This window comes from Gopherus evgoodei, chromosome 16 (genome assembly GCF_007399415.2).
Source record: "Gopherus evgoodei ecotype Sinaloan lineage chromosome 16, rGopEvg1_v1.p, whole genome shotgun sequence".
Taxonomy (NCBI): Eukaryota; Metazoa; Chordata; order Testudines; family Testudinidae; genus Gopherus; species Gopherus evgoodei.
This window is the reverse complement of record NC_044337.1, coordinates 19,489,671-19,504,645: the sequence shown is the minus strand read 5'-3', so window position 1 is coordinate 19,504,645 and position 14,975 is coordinate 19,489,671. Positions and strand designations below refer to the sequence as shown.

At 46.3% G+C, this 14,975-nt stretch overlaps 1 protein-coding gene across 6 annotated transcripts in view; it reads left to right on the top strand.

Moving 5' to 3' along the window:
* The first annotated feature begins 2,715 nt into the window (after nucleotides 1–2,715).
* Nucleotides 2,716–14,975, top strand: part of EGFL7 (EGF like domain multiple 7) — a 32,709-nt gene continuing 20,449 nt past the window's right edge. Inside the window, exons 1-3 of one of the 6 annotated variants that reach the window (XM_030535281.1) lie at nucleotides 2,716–3,072; nucleotides 4,365–4,580; nucleotides 9,328–9,397. The gene's annotated coding sequence lies outside the window, so the exon portion shown is untranslated. Of the gene's footprint in view, nucleotides 3,073–4,364; nucleotides 4,581–6,431; nucleotides 6,488–6,673; nucleotides 6,889–9,327; nucleotides 9,398–12,026; nucleotides 12,162–12,376; nucleotides 12,575–14,975 lie in introns of those variants that run through there. The other 5 variants (XM_030535280.1, XM_030535283.1, XM_030535282.1 and 2 more) reach the window with 5 other exon arrangements.

Below are 14,975 nucleotides of genomic sequence, written 5' to 3'. Positions count from 1 at the left end.
TTCCCGCCTCACCAGCTAACGTGACCGGTACATTTCAGTAAACAGGAAATGTTTTCCACACATCACATTTTCACTCCCGTTGATTTGAGCGAAGGGGTCAGAAGACGAGTCCTCCACTTGTCTCCATATGAGCAGTTGCTGGGTGGGTGGCTGATATGCTCTCAACAATGGATTGTGACCTGTTGCTATGAATAGGCGAGAAGACATGGGAAAGGATGGGTTAGAGCTAGAGGCAGTCGCTGGCGCTGATAACTGGGCCTGGATCAGATCTTTCCCAATACTCAGCGGGGTTGAGTTTGGTGACCTGGGGCTCTTGGGACATGAGATTGCTCAGCACTTCACTTGAGTGCTCAGCACCTTGCAGAACTGAATCCACGACTGCACATTATAGAGCATTAGATCGACTCTGGATCTGAACATCCCAGTATGCGGGGTCTCTGATCTGAGGTTGTGCTGGCCTCCTAGCTCTGGTTAGCTAGAGTTCTGTATTGCTTTCAGTATATAATGCATCTGCCTTAGCCTGATCCAAAGGCCACTCAGATAAGTGGAAGTCGTTCCATGGATTTTGGAAAAGGCCTTAAATGCACTATTCAGTACAACTGGCACCACTCAATAGGCACCCAGATACCATGGTGATCGGCGACACAGAAATGCTTCTGAAAACAGTGCTAATAATAATAATAATGAATTGTACACAATTTGAAATTACATATTGTTAAAAATATCAAATTAAAATGATGGTAGTAAAAATACAACGAAAAGGCTTCCACTAAGGAAAATAAGTAAATACAGGAAATAAATATTCAGCTGATTCAGCTAAGGTTAAGTTCATGCTTAAGTGCTTTGTTGAATGGGGATGGGATCACTTGTGTGCTTAAAGCTAAGCACATGCTAAAGTGTTCTGCTGTCTCGAGACCTTAAAACACTTTAGTTTGCACATAACTTTAGACGTGTGAAGTTGCTGTGATTTCAATAAGCCTGTTCACAGTAGTAAATGCTGTGCTGAATGGGGATGTCCAGACATGCTAAAGTGTGTAACTGAGTCAGGGTGTAAATGAGCACGGATATAAACAAAAATCTCACCCGTAGCAGCATAGAGAACCTGAGGCAGTGCAGCTGTAAAGACGTGCTGTGTTTTCAGATTATTTCCTTTCAGGTGGATTAGGTAAAATTAGCAACAGTTTCAAATATTTTACAAGGCTTAGCACGTTTTTCAAAATGTGATTTCTTTTCAACCAAACTGCAACTTTCGATATTTTTAAGAAGGGAAAAATACATGAACTTCTACCCCCCCGCCTCCAATCTTTGACCGGCTACAACTGGTTGGACTTTGAATTGTGGGGAATTTTGAAATCCTCATAAAATATTGATGAAAATATTGGTGGGTTGGCCTGGGGACAATATTCCCATGTTCTGATGGGCTGTAATATTATGCATTGCAATATTTTCCTTTTCTGTTTCCCAGTGAATGTAGCGCGGATGCTAAGAGCCATATGGCAATCACTAGATAAATACTAAGGGAGGAAGGATGACCTGTTAGGTTCAGTTCCCAGCTTGACTATAGATTTCCTGTGTGATCTGGGACAAGTCACTTATTCTAGCTCAGTTCCCCATCTGTAAAATGGGAGTAACACGTCTCTACCCCCCAAGGGGTATCGTGACAATTAAAAAAAAATCCCGTAATGATTGTGATGTATAATTCCATACTTAGATATGACTAGCTACAGTAATTAATAATAGATATAATTAGATGTTAATCCAAATCCAGGCACAGCATAGACTGTGCAAGCTTCTTCCACCAGTGTGCCCTGAACTGAACCTGGAGAGCCATGTGAGAGCACTGGCTTCCAGCAAGCCACCAGCTGGGGACATGCATGCCTCCCCCTTGGGAACTAAACTGAGATTCATTTTGTGTAGGCTGCCGGACACCCAGCAGATGCTACTGGCTTTCAGTCACTGCTGCCCTGGGATGAATTCCAAGCGATGAAGCAGATAGGAAAGGCTCATTGTCTTCTGCCCAACGCAGTTGTAGCTTGGCCAGGGTTTTCTGGCTCACCAGGTGTTGGGGGTTGGGTAGGGTTTCTTCACCCATCAGCCACGTGAGAGTCCGTGTGTTTAAATATCTCCAGTATACAAGCAGATTCAGTGCGGAGGGAGTGAAAGGGGTGCTGTGTTCCGGGAGGGGTTTAACACTTCTAGAAAGAGTCCTACTTGGTCTTGGCCCGAGTGCAGCCAGAATGTCCATGGGAAGCATTGGGGTGTGCTCCGGGATGGAGGGCGGGGGCAGGTCAGTTCCACTTGGCTACCCAGCTCTCCCACCCAGCGCCAATCCCAAAGCCGTGTGCCAGGGAAACCTTGTTTTTTAGGCAGCAGCTCTGGGTTTAACACAGAGCCGGAGGGGCAGCCAGGTTCATTGCTAAATGCTAAGATGTGCCAGTGTCTCTGAAAAGCTTCCCCCATCCATCTGCCCGGTCTGGGGGGGACCTTCAGAGTAGCTTGGGGAGCCCCAGAGAGCAGCTCTCACTGCAGCCACTTGGGGCTGTCTGTGCTTTGTCAGTCTGCAGGTCCCAGCACCACACTGCTTGGAAGTGGCCTGGAGACGCTCTTAGCCCCCCGTTGCTGTGACTGGGGTGTCACGGGGGGGCCCACGAGGGCTGCTGGGGCTGCCTCGTCCCAAGGCCCTCTCCCTCTCTCGGCCCGCTGTGAGCAGTCCGCTGTATTTGTTCTGCTCTCTGAGCTCGTTATCAATGAGCAACACACACAGGAAGTCCTGTCTGGGATTGTCCATTCCAACCTTGATTTATACAGGAAGAAAAGCATAAAAAGCCTCCCTTCCACCTCTAAAGGGACCTCCTGCCTGCCTGCAGCACCAGTGACCAGCCATGCTGGGGAGGCACAAGAGAGGAGCAGATGCAGCCAGCTGGGGAGGAAAGGCCCTGGCCATGCAGCAGCGGCGGCAAACAGCAGCGGAGGTGGCCGCTGGGTTGTGGACAGTTGCTTGGAGCAGGAGAAGGTGGCCCATTTCCCATGGCTGCTGCAGAGGGACACAGAGAGGAGGCGAGGACGTAGCAGGTACTGTATGCCAGAATGGGCGTAGTGCCCAAGGGCTGCAGGGTGCTGGGATGGGTAGAAAAGCCAGTGCATGAGGGTTAAAAGAGATGCCAATCGGAGCCTACATTATCCCAGTAGCAACAGGCCAGTTCCTGAGGTCTCTGTCCAGTGGCTTCAGTAGGACTTTGAACATCAGAGAAAGTGAGAACAGAGAAAGTGACTAAGAACTTCAGGGTCTGGCTCAATAAAGAACAATAAAAAATTATTTGTACAGCAAAGAGGTTTTTCTGAAGCAACTATTGGCTTCTTTCGAGAAGCGCTCACATAGGGCCAACTCTGCTCTCCATTACACTGGGGAAAATCCGGAGGAATTCCTTTGTCTTCAGTTTTCTGAGAGCAGAATCCAGCCCTTTGTGCAAATTTTTAATTTCAGTTCACTGCCACTCAGGCTGTTTGTCTTCAAAAGAACAGCGATGGAGGTCAAATATAAGAAGTTTAATTTATGTACTGTCCATGTAAGGGTCAAAGACTGGGGTTTAAGGCTGGGAGCAAACAGACACAGTGGCAAGAACTATACAGACAGTGCTCGTTTGTTTCCATAGTTACTTTCTTTCACTTTCCCCCTCACCCCATACTGGTACAATGATTAAGAGGGCTGCAGGTATTGTGTATGATACATGCATGTTGGTCCATAGCTATACAGTGCAAATATGCACCTCTCTCCTCCCTTCACCCCCCATGGGACAAAGCTTATTACTAATCAGATCCAGTTGTTTTCAATAGCCAATACTAAAAAACTCATTAGGCAAAATACAGCACTGAATGATCCCCACGGGCTGGGAAGAGCCCAGAAATCTCAAATAGGGGCAGCATATCCTGGATATTTAGTGTGCTTCTATTTGCTGAGAATTATCTGATTGTGGCAAGCAAGAAGTCAAAGATCATCTGAAGTTACAGCTGTGTAGTTAGGTGATTTGCATCCTGTGGAGTTCTGTGCGCTGCTAAAGAGCTGTCTCATTTCACCCCAGAGGCTGCATTTCAGGCGTAGGTGATGTTATATCTCTACAGTGTGTGTATAGCCATATACTGCCCTCGATCCATGGCAGAACACAATGTGGGTGGGCAGTCGGTTTGTGGTTTGGGGACAATATTTGTCCTTAGTTTGGAGGGTACTTTGGGTGTCAGTTACTGTAATACCCAAAACGTGCCTGGCACTGGAGATAGAGGATATACAGAAGTATAATGCTAGGGAATGCTTTCTCCTTGGGCATTTTTTTCTGAGTGAAAAGACGATTTTGCGTATTTCTCTGCAGGGTGCAGCCATGGTGGTGGGATGAATTCACTAAGCAAAGAATAAAAGAACAAGGAATTGTAGGTGATGAGCTGATGGGCAAGCTTTTGACACTCTCTTCATCGGCCATGGGAAGCTGACTGCATGAGTCAGCAACACAGATATAGTGGCTGGACTCAGACCGTCCCCCATCATTAAATCTGGATCTACTATGGATCACAGTGGAATTAGCAGTGGGGTAAGAAAACAGTGACTGTACCCAGAGTGTGTATTTGTTTGACTTTTTAAACATTATTCCCTGTGATCCACAGTCTAATTCTGGGATCTCAATTTGCAACCCTCAATAATAGCTGAGGCTCAACTCCGGTGGGTTCCCCCCAGCTAATGAAGAGAAATTGAATCTCAGAAGCTTTCTCATTTTGACAGATTTATTTTGCTGCAATTTGTAAATCTACTGCCCTTCCACAGAATCTATATTATAAAGAAATCTAAGTCTCAATCAGTATACAAGGGAGAGGCGACAGTAAGTCAATTTGGAGCCTAAGGGGGCAGGTTTAATGTTCAAAATAGACACAAAAGAACAAAAAAAGAGAATGCAGGGAGAGGAGAAAACAGATGGCAGAAAAAACAAACTGAAGAAGTTAAGATGTTCCCGTATTCAATCTCTCTCTGCCCTCCTCTCCCACTACAATACCCACCTTACAGTGATGGGAATTCTTGTATTCCTGCTTCTTGTAAAGCCGATAAGCTAGGAAAGCTCTACTTTGGTCCATTTAGCGCATGCTTATGTGCAATCACTTTTGAACCAGAAACGGCTTTTTAGAATCAAAGGATCATAAGAGCAAAATGATCTATTTTAAAACGATTTCTGCTTGAAGCAACTGTTTGTTGGCAGAGGTGTGATTTAAGGACCAATTTAATTCATGCATCCAACTCAGATCGATTTCCACAATGGACTGAGGGCAGTATATTTCCTTGGGGAGTAATTCTGCAGGGTGAATGTACAGGAAAAAACATGGGGCCTGATTTCTCTCCTGACTTACACCAATTTTAAACCAGTGTAATTCCACTGAAGTTACTGGAGTGACTCTTGATTGATCCAGGTGCAATAGAGACCCATGTTTTGTAAATTTCTCTCTCTTGACTTTCATACAGTGACCATCACTGTCTCATGTAAATGCTGTGCAAATAATATGCGAGCATAAGTAATAATATATAATAAACCTGGCTAAATAATAAAAGATATTAATGTTGCTCATACATATGCTTTATGGTGGAGATAATTAGACTGCAGTGAATTACTGCCATAGTATTTAATTATAAGAGGCCAGTCCTGAGATCCTCACTGAGTGTTTGTCTTTGCACCAGCAAAACATTTACCTATTTGCCTGATTAATGACTGTAGACTTTGGACCAGAGGTACCCTCAGCACTGGGCGATAGGTGAGCTGACACACTAAAGGCTACGGGCCAGGTTCTTATCTCAATTTCACTTGCTTTAAGTTGCACTGACTTCAGTGGAGCTGCTCTGGATTTACACCATGTAAATGAGATCAGAGTCTGGTCCACAGCAAGTGCAGTAGAGAACAGTATGGTGGACATTCTTTTTTTCTTAGCAAACTTTGTGGAATAGGGATTGCTCCTCTGTTTCCTTAATTTAAAAGACCCAAGCATTCCAATTGGAAAAGTTTTCCCTCAAAAAATAAAATGCTTGGTATCTTAAAAAAGAAGCACTAAAGAATCATTGTTACTTTAGTTATCTGTTCCTGGAGCTATGCTTCATGCAATCCCCCCACTGCAGTCCAGGAGAGGTCATTGTGTAGAACGACTACTGGGTCAGGCCTGATTTTGTAGCAAAATTATTGCAAACATGTTTTAAGAATTTGCTTCTTTCTTTCTTTCTTTCTTTCTTTCTTTCTTTCTTTCTTTCTTTCTTTCTTTCTTTCTTTCTTGCCCATTACTGCCTCCCAGTTCAGGAAAGCACTTAAGCACATGTTTAAGTCTCATTGACTTTGTTGGAACTGGATGATCGGGGATGGATCATTTGATAAATTGCCCTGTTCTGTTCATTCCCTCTGAAGCATCTGGCAACGGCCACTGTTGGAAGACGGGATACCGGACTACATGGACCATCGGTCTAATTCCAGTATGGCAGTTCTTATTCTCTTATGTACATGCCTTCCTGAATAGGGATAGCTTCCTGAATCAAGGCCTTGGTGCTGAGTCTCCTATAGTCATTCATATCCATTTTTCGTATATGCTGGGTACCATTTTCTTTCAGAGCCACAACTCCCTTGTGGACCTAGAGCCAAAGCCTGTACTCCTTCCTCAGGGCCCTACTGCATGATCTGCTGCACACCCAAAACTCTGATGTCACTGGGAACCAGATGTGCAAGGAATCCAGGATCACATCTTTATCCTATACTCAGCCTTCAGTGCCTAGGATCTCATGTCTGCTTTACTTAAAACCACTGACATCACCAGAGCTGTGCACCTACCGTGTCTGCAGCATATGCTATAAGAATCTGCACTACAGGTGACATGAGGGTGAGGACGTGAGAGAAGAATTTTACCCTTAAAATTTAACCTGGTTTTTAATTTAGAACTGATCCTGTAAAGCATTTTGGCGTGTGTAATAATTTACATTTTCATCTGTGGGGAAAGCAACGCTGCTGTTACAAGACTCTGCATTGGCAGATAGATTTCAACTTTTTTACAAATAAGAAGCGATTATGCAGGAACGTTTCTTTCTTGGTCTTGAGACAAACAATAATATTAGACGTAGCAGGAGTCTATTTTTAATGCCTGGCAGGGTGCACTGTGGGTGAACCATTCAGAATATCAGTTCAGGGATGGTATCAAATCCAGATAGACTTAAACTGAAGAATTAAAACACCTGAACATTCTTTGCCGAAATCCAATCGCACTAGCATTAACAGAGCAATAGGACAGATCTCCAGTGGTGTAAATTACCACAGCATCATTTAAATTAGGGGAGGGATCCCAATTTACACCAGTTGAGGATTTTTGCCCAGATACTCAGTGGTATTTAAATAACTTTGAAGATCTGGGCGTTGGCCCAGTGAAGTGAATATTACAGTCCCAGGCACTGAATGCTTCCCTACACATGGGATCAAATAGACTTTTATCAATTTATCCTCAGTCCTTACCTAGGTGACACTCAGGTCAGTGACAGTTTGCCTGAATAAAGGTTTGTTCTAGAAAAAGGAGCCAAAATTCAAAATTTTAGCAACTAAAATAATTGCAAAATTATAAATTGCTGCAATGCATGTCAGAAATAATTGAGCAATAACAGAGTGCTTGAATTATAGTGTATTTATTCCTGTCTAGCGTGTTGTTATTAGAGGTGAAGCTAAAAGCTGTGTGCTGTGAATGCAGTTAGGTGTGAATTAATCCACCCACATTCACACATTGGGATCTGAGTATGATTTTACACTTCCGTTACATAACTAAGGAATGGTCCTGCAAAACTGAGCATCTGCCACTCATTGACTTGAGGATGAGAGTGCATGGAACCTTACAGGATTGGGCCCCAAATTTTCCAGTCAAATGTTTCACCTTAAATGCACATGCGGTTTGGTAAAGGGTGGTGTAATGTAGTGGGTGCTGCACAGGCCAGGACACCAGCAATTCCTGAATTCTATGCCTAGCTCTGACACTAACTCTTTCTGTGGTCTTTGGTGAGTCACATAACTGTTCTGCCTCCATTTCCCCATCAGTAGAGTGGGGATAATATCGCTGACCTCCCTCCAAGGGATGAAATGAGGATTCATTGTGCAATGTTGATAGAGCATTATAAGCACTAGGAATGCAAAGAGAACTGAACTACTTGTCCGTGAAGTTGTGTTTCTGTATTTGTTGGCAGATTTAGAACGCGTGGCTGAAATTGCTGTGGCTGGTATATCATAGAGTTTAGGGATGGGCACTGAGTATGGTATAACATAGCTCGAGGCCGAGTATTAGGGATGGGATCACACTCGGTTTGGGGCTGGCATACCATACTCCTAAGGGTGCAGTACTGCAAAGGGCATACCACGCTGCCTGGGGAAGCGATGGTGAAATAAGCTAGGGTGTACTCTTATTCCACTCAGGGAGCCTTTTCGCTTCTAAAGTGGATTAAGCTAAACTGCCCAAAGGCAGTGCAGAGTAAGAGCATCCACAGTAGATGTAGCTAATCTGGGCTACTGCTCCAGGCAGACGAGCCCTGCGGGAGGAGTGCTTGGGATGGGATAACACACGGCTTGGGGCCATGTCCTGATGGTTTAAAACTGGGATTTTCAGATGAGCCTAAGGAAGGTGGATGTTCAACGCCCATCAGAATTCACTGGGAATTAAGCAGCTAATTCAGCCTCACGCATTGCTTTGGAATGAATATTGGGTACACATAACATATTGCTTGGGGGATGAGTACCAGCTCTGAGTTAGATGGTCCCACCTGGAGTCCTTTAGAAACAACATGTTCATTTTCTTGCCTATTTTATAACTGCACTTTGGAATAATCTAAAGTCACACAGGCCCTGATTTTCCTCTTGTGCCAGATTTAAATCAGTGGAACTCCACTGACTTTGGTGGGGATACTCCCAATTTATACCAGTGTAAAGGATCATGCTCATGCAAACCCCCCAGTGAAAATTTGTCCTCCTGGACTTGTGTTGCACAGGAAAAAATGTACCATCCGAAGGATGGATGCTGTCCTACAATAGCGCCAGCCACTTCTGTCCATCCATTCCCTACCAACATATGGTTGTATTTTTGTAGTGTGGTTTCATTATAAATATTTGCTAAAAGTGTGCATTGAGATTGGGTCTGATCCTGTACTCCTGCTGCCCCACCCAAATAGTCTGGAGGGAGAGTTGGGTGCACAAGGAAGCCAAAGGCAAGCCCAGAATGATCAAGATGTGAATCAAGGAAATCATACGTCAGGAGAATGGCAGTGCATAACTGTGGTTTTATTTGTTCCAACAGTAAGAAATCATGGTGCCGTTTAAAGGAAGCATTCTCCATTCATGACAAATGACTGATTTCAACAGATCAGGTGAGTAGCACAGCAGTGAAATGAAATCCTTCACCTTTATGGACAAGCTTTTCACTTGGCTAATAGAAATATACTTGGAAGCAGAGTTCCATAGCGGGCACTCTTCTTTTCCCCCAGGCTCTAGGGCTGCAATAATAGACTGTGCATTAAGATTATTACTGTCCCTGTGAGGCTCTTGGGAAGGGCTGTCTGTGCTTTGAGTTTATGAGATTAAATGAGTTTCAATAATTCCCCAGGGGTAGATGGATCCAGACGGAGGAATAAAAAAACTCCTGTTTCATGCTGACATAATGCAAGACACAAAGGGGAACTGCCTTTTCAATCAGAGCCAATAACCTTTTCCTTTGATGGATTTGGTTATCATCTCTGCCCGTAGGGATCCGGACTCCTTGCACGTGCTCACTCCATCCCATCACACGCACGGCATCTTTCTCCACTCCTCTGCTCCTTGTCATTTACACCCAGAGCAAAGGGGGGGTAACATGCTATCAAGACATAATGGCAGGGCGAGTGCCTCGGTTGATGGAGCTCGGGCGCTAGCTGAGGATCTGGCTCGGTGTGTTTCACGCTCACTTTGCACGGGTGTAAATGAATGCACAGCAGTGGAGAATCAGCCCTAGTGCACCATAACCTTGCGCTGGGACTGTGGCATCAACCTTCAGCTGGTGTGACTATGGACAGGGGGCAGCCGGGCTTAAATCAGCAGCCTGCACAACTCCCAAACAGTAGAAGCGGCAGCGATTTCTGAGCTGCTGTTGTCTATCTGCTAACTATTTCTCCTATATGTGCTAAAAAAACCCAAACAACCCAAGCTAGAGGGTAACAAATATTCCCATATGGCCCATACCCTGACCTTCCTTCACATGCCAACTCCTGCTGACTTTGGGGCAAGTTCTGTGCACGGCCAGGTGACAGGAGACTGCGCTAATTTGTTTTAGGAACAATAGTGCTATTTTGCTCTAATTCCTTTACGAGGGAAGATGGAGACAAAGGAAATCCCAGTTTGCACAAAGGGACCGAACCATTTTCTTTGATAGTTGACCAAGGCATCTAACAAAGTAACATGCAATCCAAGGGAGTCTGTGGGCAGCTGGACCATTGGGCTTGATGTGTTCCTTGTAGTGAAACTGGGTTAGAGGAAATGAAAATGCATCAGGGACACATTTGGGCCGTAGTATTTATTGCTTTCATCTTACTCTGCTGGTGATGTAATGTGTAAGGAGCCGATCCTGCAAATGGCTGAGCACCACTATCTTTGCTAAAACTGGGCCCTATGCCCCTGAGCCTTGATGCCTGGTCTTTGGAATGTCAGAGGATTTGTTATGTCAGATTCATATTTAGAAATTAGATCGACCTACCTACGCAGCTCAGGGCTGTGAAAAATGTTGCGCCCTGTGCGACATAGCTAAGTTGCCTCGTTGTAGACATGGCTAAGCTGAAGGAAGAATTCTAGCATTGACTTAGTTACTGCGGCTGGTAGAGGTGGATTAACTATGGAAGTGGAAAAACTCCTCCCTACACTATGGCACTACAGTGGCACAGTTGCAGCACCGCGGGTGTGCTGCTGTCATGGCTGCCCTGTAGACACACCCTTCGATGTTTTGGTAATTTGGAGAGTTCTGAAGGATATTCCACTGACTCACAGACAAGAATTCAAATTCACTGTAACTCATTGTTAGTGTACAAGATGCTCCGATAAATAATGTCATTTCTCAGTCTGGCACCTGGGACATCCAGACCTTCACTGCTGCTCTTGCGTAGCTCAAAAACCACTAGAAGGAGTTTTCTAAAGTTTTGCAAAGAAACAAATTGGCTTCTGAGCTAACCCCTTGTGTATTGGGTCTCAGTCTACATTGAACTGAGTTATAAAATTCTGGAAAGAGAGTTTGCAAGTTAGACTGAAAAAAACAACCCCAACCCTTTAATCACAATGACTGGGACCACTTGGAAATAAAAGACAGAATTAACCTCCACCACACAAAACAAAACAAACAAAAACACCCCGGCCCCACTATTTCCATGAAGTAGGGGGTAAAAATTGCTCTAAAGTGCATTTAAAACAAATGTGAAAAACATCTGCGCCGTTAAGGTACAGATGGTTTAGTTTTTCATTCTGCTGGGCACATGCTAAACCAAAAAACCCCAGCCCACGGTGGAATGAGCTCTTCTCTCTGGGGAAGCAGCCGCCTTCAAAGCAGGCAGCTTGGTCTGGTTGGATGGCGTTGGAGGGAGAGCAATTTCAGCACCCAAAGAAACAGAAGGGGGGGAAAACTAACCCCAACTGCAGTTGGGTTTGGGATGGGTGGTTGGCTTGGCGCCCCCAGTGAGCACGATAGGCAGGGGAGCAGTCTGGGTTTCGGCTAATCCATGGTAGCCTGGAGAACGAATCCTTGAGCCCCATGACCCCGTGTCTTTGGGGGGCGGCTGGGTGCACTGGTCTCTGCACGGGCAGGCTGGCTGGCAGCTGCATTGAAGGGACCCTAGCCAGGCTGAGCGTTGACAGAGGAGTCAGGAAGAGCTCACTAGCCTAGAAGTCAGACTCAGTCGCCACCCCCGGGCAATCCGCAGCTAGGGGGGCGCTGGCTGGATCAGAGCGCGCGTTGCTTTCCTGGGAAGGTGCGGGGGAGTTAGAAACCGGTTCAGGGCACCACGGGGCACCCCGCTGGGATCCCCCTTTCCGCTGCTCCTCTCTGCACGGCCCCGCCCCGCTGCAATGGGTGAGCAGGCACCCCCAGCACACGATCCGGATTCCGGACCCAGAGAGGTGAGCCCGGAGGTGAATGTCAGGCGCAGGTGCAAGGGCCAGGGAAGATTTCTCCCTCTCCTGTGTGTGTGTGTGGGGGGGGTGGAGGCAGCGGGAGAGGCTCCAGGTGGAGGTGTTTCCAGCCGCAGGTTGCGAGTTTCCTCGGTCCCCTGAATTGCTTTGTGGGTTTCAGTCCCGCGGTGCAGAGCTCGGCTCTGATCCTTCCCATGAGCTCATTGGACTAAGAGGAGAGGGACGCGGCACTGGGGGGGGGGGAGGAAATGCAAAGGGGCTACACACCGCTGGCGGCTCTATCAAGGAGGCAAAAGCTGGGGGCAGGAGTTCCTGCGTGTGCGCCGCTACCGTGGGGCAGGCGAGCTCCGGGGAGGTCTCCCTCTCTCTGCAAATTCCCCTTCCTAGGACCGGCAGGAAAAGTAAGTAGGCTGGAAATCGGAGCTTGTAACTTTATGGCTGGGCCCTGGCTTTGCAAACCGCTCTGACCAGGGGGCTGGAAAGTTTGGACTCACGTGCGTTGAGGTCCCCTCCCTCCCCCCAGCTTTGCAAGTCGGATTTCTTTGCACGCGCTGTCTGCTGGGTCTGAATTTGTGGGGGAAGCCTCCTTGCAAAAAGGCGGCGGCGGCGGCGGTGGGAATGGATGCACTGGGTTATTTGCAAAATCTGGTGCGCTTCTGCAGAGCGGTTCCCAAAGCGGCAGGCTCAGACCCGAAAGGGGCGATCCTACGGGGCAGAGGTGGGGAGTTTGCAGAGATGCAAAGTAGCAGCATCAGGACCTGCGCCGGCATCACAGATGCCGCTGCACCCGGTCAGCCCAGACGCGTGGTGGCTGGATCAGTCGGAAAGAAACTGACAGCTGAGCTGGTGGCTTGGCCTGGCCATGTGTAGCCCCGTGACATGGGGTTCCCCCCAACAGGGTTCCCCTGGGTTACTGGGACAGCAGCGCGCTCCCACCCCTGCAACACTTGGCTGGTCTTTTGCAGGGGAGCTCGGAATAGCTCCAGGGGTCTGCTTGACCCTTAGGAAAGGCCCCCATCTAGCGGCCCTGAGACTGCAATGCCCAAAGGAGGGGAGGCAGCGAGAGGCATGACATGGGCACCTCTGTCCTTCAGGAAGTCGATGGTTGTTGACAGTTGTCTTAAGTGGGTGATTGACCTTCAGGGTTGACAATCTTAGCAGAATCCTACTGAGCTTGCAGAAGGAGACACATCTTCCCTGTACGCCACAAGGGCAGACTTCGGATTCATCTCTATTTTTAAAAAAATGGTTAATTTTAAAAAAGATTCATTCAAACTCTTAACCAGACACCCCAAAGTTTGGCAAAGTTTGGATCTGAGCTGGGCTCATCTGAAATTTTTGTCTATCTATCTATCTATCTATCTATCTATCTATCTATCTATCTATCTATCTATCTATCTATCTATCTATCTATCTATCTAATCTTCAGTACCACTGACTGCAGGATCTAGTCCTAATATGCTTAGTGAATATGACATTTCAGCTACACGGCATCCTACCACAGCTGCCTGTGGAATACTAATGAACCCCAGCGCCCATCCTGGCAGTCCGGAGGAAGAATTGCTGTGAGTAGTTTGGGAGTGGGTCCCTGAGAAAGTTGCTCTGTCTCTTGCTCAGGTCCAGAAGAGTCTGAGTTACACATCCCCGGGTAGAATCGGGGCACTCTCGTGATGGGAACATGATTCCCAGAAGTCCCACATGATGAATGTCAGAATGGATCCGTCAGGAACGTTTTCACTCCTGGAGGTGAATGGGAGCTGCAGAGCTGAATCGTCTTGCGCCACTTAGAAAATAGCCCCCGACACAGTGATTCAATAATAGACTTTAGCTGGTGCTTGGGTTTCAGCTACAGAGCTGGAGATGGTAGCAGAGTTGACACACAACATGTGATAATGTTTTCTGTTGGCTCCCGCAGTAGTTTAGGCAACAGCTCTGAGGGCCAGAATTTTAGCATATAGTTTTGGATAGAAGTCAGATGCAACCACTGGAATCATATTTGGCTGCAGATGCTCATATTACAAGGCTTTGATGCCTCCTAGCATTTCAGGAGCATAGCGCTACATACAGTAGCTTTATATGAACAGAGCAACAACATATTTTACATTATAAAACTTGAGACACATTTGAGATTAGAGAGACTGTGCAAAAATGTATTGCGTTGGATTTTTGGGTTTTTTTGTTCTTATCGCACAAAGATTTTTCTGGTCCATAAACAGAAAAAGCATTGTTACCGCTGACAGTAATTTTAGAAAAGAGATCAGAGAAAAGACAACGCTAAATTACAATTTGACAAGCATTAGGCGTCTTCTGCAGCTTTCAGGGGTCCTGGGTTCCTATGTGCATTAAACAGCTCTAATTTGATCAAGATCGGATCTTTATCTGATGCGGAACAACCCTGATTTTAACACACATGGAGGTGGAGATACTTTCTGACGGGTGGGGGGGGAAAACAATTCTGTTTCAGACTCTTTGATTTTTAAAAACAAAACAAAACAAATTGCCCTTCGGGACCCAGGCCTCTAATCCTTTGCCATCCCCATGCAGGCAAAACTCCTACCTCTGTCAGTGGAGTTTGGTCGAAGGTCTGAGATGATCTTCAGGGTTTGATTTAGAACGTGGAATTCAGTCTCGTTGAAGAAATACCATTGGGACGGAGGATTATGATTTCACTGAGAATTTGCACCATATTCTAGCTGAGGTGAGGTCGGAGGGAATTAGGAGAGTCATCAGACCACCCAAGACATTCTAAGATGCCTCCATGTGCGTTGAGGTGTGCAAAAGAGTTTTCTTTCCTTTCCATTG